This window comes from Procambarus clarkii, chromosome 23 (assembly GCF_040958095.1).
Source record: "Procambarus clarkii isolate CNS0578487 chromosome 23, FALCON_Pclarkii_2.0, whole genome shotgun sequence".
In the NCBI taxonomy this organism is placed as follows: Eukaryota; Metazoa; Arthropoda; class Malacostraca; order Decapoda; family Cambaridae; genus Procambarus; species Procambarus clarkii.
The window spans coordinates 39,728,487-39,734,486 of record NC_091172.1 but is presented as its reverse complement, the minus strand read 5'-3'; positions in this window follow the sequence as shown (position 1 = coordinate 39,734,486).

Here is a 6,000-nt window from a genome sequence, read left to right as displayed (position 1 = left end):
CTGCTGCCACACTCCACCACCATAACTACCACCTGCTGCCACACTCCATCACCATAACCACCACCTGCTGCCCCACTCCACCATCATAACCACCACCTGCTGCCGCACTCTACCATGATAACCACCACCTGCTGCCACATTCCACCACATGCTGCCATACACCACTACCATAACCACCACCTGCTTCCACACTCCACCAATTGTAACCACCACCTGCTGTCACACTCCACCACCTGCTGCCACATTCCACCACCTGCTGCTACACTCCACCACCATAACCACCACCTGCTGCCACACCCCACCACCATAACCACCACCTGCTGCCACACCCCACCACCATAACCACCACCTGCTGCCACACTCCACCACCATAACCACCACCTGCTGCCACACTCCACCACCATAATCACCACCTGCTGTCACACTCCACCACTGTAACCACCACCTACTGCCACACTCCACCACCATAACCACCACCTGCTGCCACACTCCACCACCATAATCACCACCTGCTGCCACACTCCACCACCACCACCTGCTGCCACACTCCATCACCACCACCACATCCACCTGCTGCCACACTCCACCACCATAATCACCACCTGCTTCCACACTCCACCACTGTAACCACCACCTTCTGCCCCACTCCACCACCATAACCACCACCTGCTGCCATACTCCACCACAATAACCACCACCTGCTGACACACTCCACCACCATAACCACCACCTGCTGCCACACTCCATCACCATAACCACCACCTGCTGCCCCACTCCACCATCATAACCACCACCTGCTGCCGCACTCCACCATGATAACCACCACCTGCTGCCACATTTCACCACCTGCTGCCATACACCACTACCATAACCACCACCTGCGGCAACACTCCACCACCATAACCACCACCTGCTGCCACACTCCACCACCATACCCACCATCTGCTGCCACACTCAACCACCATAACCACCACCTGCGGCCACACTCCACCACCATAACCACCACCTGCTGCCACACTCCACCACCATAATCACCACCTGCTGTCACACTCCACCACTGTAACCACCACCTGCTGCCACACTCCACCACCATAACCACCACCTGCTGCCACACTCCACCACCATAATCACCACCTGCTGTCACACTCCGCCACTGTAACCCACACCTGCTGCCACACTCCACCACCATAACCACCACCTGCTGCCACACTCCATCACCATAACCACCACCTGCTGCTCCACTCCACCATCATAACCACCACCTGCTGCCGCACTCCACCATGATAACCACCACCTCCTGCCACATTTCACCACCTGCTGCCATACACCACTACCATAACCACCACCTGCGGCAACACTCCACCACCATAACCACCACCTGCTGCCACACTCCACCACCATAACCACCACCTGCTGCCACACTCAACCACCATAATCACCACCTGCTTCCACACTCCACCATTGTAACCACCACCCGCTGTCACGCTCCACCACCTGCTGCCACATTCCACCACCTGCTGCTACACTCCACCACCATAACCACCACCTGCTGCAACACCCCACCACCATAACCACCACCTGCTGCCACACCCCACCACCATAACCACCACCTGCTGCCACACTCCACCACCATAACCACCACCTGCTGCCACACTCCACCACCATAATCACCACCTGCTGTCACACTCCACCACTGTAACCTCCACCTGCTGCTACACTCCACCACCATAACCACCACCTGCTGCCCCACTCCACCACCATAATCACCACCTGCTGCCACACTCCACCACCACCACCTGCTGCTACACTCCATCACCACCACCACCACCACCTGCTGCCACACTCCACCACCTGCTGCCACACTCCACCACCATAATCACCACCTGCTGCCACACTCCACCACTGTAACCACCACCTTCTGCCCCAGTCCACCACCATAACCACCACCTGCTGCCATACTCCACCACAATAACCACCACCTGCTGCCACACTCCACTACATTAACCACCACCTGTTGCCACACTCCACCACCATAACCACTACCTGCGCCCTCACTCCAACACAATAACTACCACCTGCTGCCACACTCCACCACCATAACCAAAACCTGCTGCCACACTCCACCACCATAGCCACCACCTGCAGCCACTCTTCACCACCATAACCACCACCTGCTGCCGCATTTCACCACCATACCCACCATCTGCTGCCACACTCAACCACCATAACCACCACCTGCGGCCACACTCCACCACCATAACCACCACCTGCTGCCACACTCCATCACCATAACCACCACATGCTGCCAAACTCCACCACCAAAATCACCACCTGCTGCCACACTCCATCACCACCACCACCACCAAGTGCTGCAACACTCCACCACCATAACCACCACCTGCTGCCACACTCCACCACCACCACCTGCTGCCACACTCCACCACCACCACCACCACCACCACCACCTACTCCCACACTCCACTACCATAACCACAACCTGCTGCCACTCTCCACCACCACCACCACCTGCTACCCCACTCCACCACCACCACCACCTGCTGCCCCACTCCACCACCTGCTGACATACTCTACCACAATAACCACCACCTGCTGCCACACTCCACCACATTAACCACCACCTGCTGCCACACTCCACCACCATAATCACCACCTGCTGCCACACTCCACCACCATTACCACCACCTGCTGCCACACTCCACCACCATAACCACCACCTGCTGCCACACTCAACCACCATAATCACCACCTGCTTCCACACTCCACCATTGTAACCACCACCTGCTGTCACACTCCACCACCTGCTGCCACATTCCATCACCTGCTGCTACACTCCACCACCATAACCACCACCTGCTGCCACACCCCACCACCATAACCACCACCTGCTGCCACACCCCACCACCATAACCACCACCTGCTGCCACACTCCACCACCATAACCACCACCTGCTGCCACACTCCACCACCATAATCACCACCCGCTGTCACACTCCACCACTGTAACCACCACCTGCTGCCACACTCCACCACCATACCCACCACCTGCTGCCACACTCCACCACCATAATCACCACCTGCTGCCACACTCCACCACCATAACCACCACCTGCTGCCACACTCCTCCACCATAACCACCACCTGCTGCCACACTCCACCACCATAACCACCACCTGCTGCCACACTCCACCACCATAATCACCACCTGCTGCCACACTCCACCACCATAACCACCACCTGCTGCCACACTCCACCACAATAACCAGCACCTGCTGCCACACTCCACCACCATAACCAGCACCTGCTGCCACACTCCACCACCATAACCACCACCTGCTGCCACACTCCACCACCATAATCACCACCTGCTGTCACACTCCACCACTGTAACCACCACCTGCTGCCACACTCCACCACCATATTCACCACCTGCTGCCACACTCCACCACCATAATGACCACCTGCTGTCACACTCCGCCACTGTAACCACCACCTGCTGCCACACTCCACCACCATAACCACCACCTGCTGCCACACTCCATCACCATAACCACCACCTGCTGCCCCACTCCACCATCATAACCACCACCTGCTGCCGCACTCTACCATGATAACCACCACCTGCTGCCACATTCCACCACCTGCTGCCATACACCACTACCATAACCACCACCTGCGGCAACACTCCACCACCATAACCACCACCTGCTGCCACACTCCACCACCATAACCACCACCTGCTGCCACACTCAACCACCATAATCTCCACCTGCTTCCACACTCCACCAATTGTAACCACCACCTGCGGCAACACTCCACCACCATAACCACCACCTGCTGCCACACTCCACCACCATAACCACCACCTGCTGCCACACTCAACCACCATAATCTCCACCTGCTTCCACACTCCACCAATTGTAACCACCACCTGCTGTCACACTCCACCACCTGCTGCCACATTCCACCACCTGTTGCTACACTCCACCACCATAACCACCACCTGCTGCCACACCCCACCACCATAACCACCACCTGCTGCCACACCCCACCACCATAACCACCACCTGCTGCCACACTCCACCACCATAACCACCACCTGCTGCCACACTCCACCACCATAATCACCACCTGCTGTCACACTCCACCACTGTAACCACCACCTACTGCCACACTCCACCACCATAACCACCACCTGCTGCCACACTCCACCACCATAATCACCACCTGCTGCCACACTCCACCACCACCACCTGCTGCCACACTCCATCACCACCACCACATCCACCTGCTGCCACACTCCACCACCATAATCACCACCTGCTTCCACACTCCACCACTGTAACCACCACCTTCTGCCCCACTCCACCACCATAACCACCACCTGCTGCCATACTCCACCACAATAACCACCACCTGCTGACACACTCCACCACATTAACCACCACCTGCTGCCACACTCCACCACATTAACCACCACCTGCTGCCACACTCAACCACCATAACCACCACCTGCTGCCACACTTCACCACCATAATAACCACCTGCTGCCACACTCCACCACCACCAACTGCTGCCACACTCCATCACCACCACCACCACCACCTGCTGCCACACTCCACCACCATAACCACCACCTGCTGCCACACTCCACCACCATAATCACCACCTGCTGCCACACTCCACCACTGTAACCACCACCTTCTGCCCCACTCCACCACCATAACCACCACCTGCTGCCATACTCCACCGCAATAACCACCACCTGCTGCCACACTCCACCACATTAACCACCACCTGCTGCCACACTCCACCACCATAACCACTACCTGCGCCCTCACTCCAACACCATAACTACCACCTGCTGCCACATTCCACCACCATAACCAAAACCTGCTCCCACATTCCACCACCATAGCCACCACCTGCAGCCACTCTTCACCACCATAACCACCACCTGCTGCCGCACTTCACCACCATAACCACCATCTGCTGCCACACTCAACCACCATAACCACCACCTGCGGCCAAACTCTACCACCAAAACCACCACCTGCTGCCACACTCCATCACCACCACCACCACCACCTGCTGCAACACTCCACCACCATAAACACCACCTGCTGCCACACTTCACCACCACCACCTGCTGCCACACTCCACCACCACCACCTGCTGCCACACTCCACCACCACCACCACCTACTCCCACCCTCCACTACCATAACCACAACCTGCTGCCACTCTCCACCACCACCACCACCTGCTACCCCACTCCACCACCACCACCACCTGCTGCCCCACTCCACCACCTGCTGCCATACTCTACCACAATAACCACCACCTGCTGCCACACTCCACCACATTAACCACCACCTGCTGCCACACTCCACCACCATAATCACCACCTGCTGCCACACTCCACCACCATTACCACCACCTGCTGCCACACTCCACCACCATAATCACCACCTACTGCAACACTCCACCACCACCACATGCTGCCACACTCCACCACCACCACCACTATCCGCTACCACACTCCACCACCATAACCACCACCTGCTGCCCACTCCACCACCATAGCCACCACCTGCGGCCATACTCCACCACAATAACCACCACCTGCTGCCACACTCCACCACCTGCTGCCACACTCCACCACCATAACCACCACCTGCGGTCACACTCCACCACCATAACCACCACCTGCTGCCACACTCCACTACCATAACCACCACCTGCTGCCACACTCCACCTCCACCACTCCACCATCATAACCACAACCTGCTGCCGCACTCCACCATGATAACCACCACCTGCTGCCACATCCCACCACCAAGACCACCACCTGTTTCACACTCCACCACCATACCCACCACCTGCTGCCACACTCCACCACCATAACCACCACCTGCGGCAACACTCCACCACTATAACCAGCACCTGCTGACACACTCCACCTCCACCACCTCCACCACCT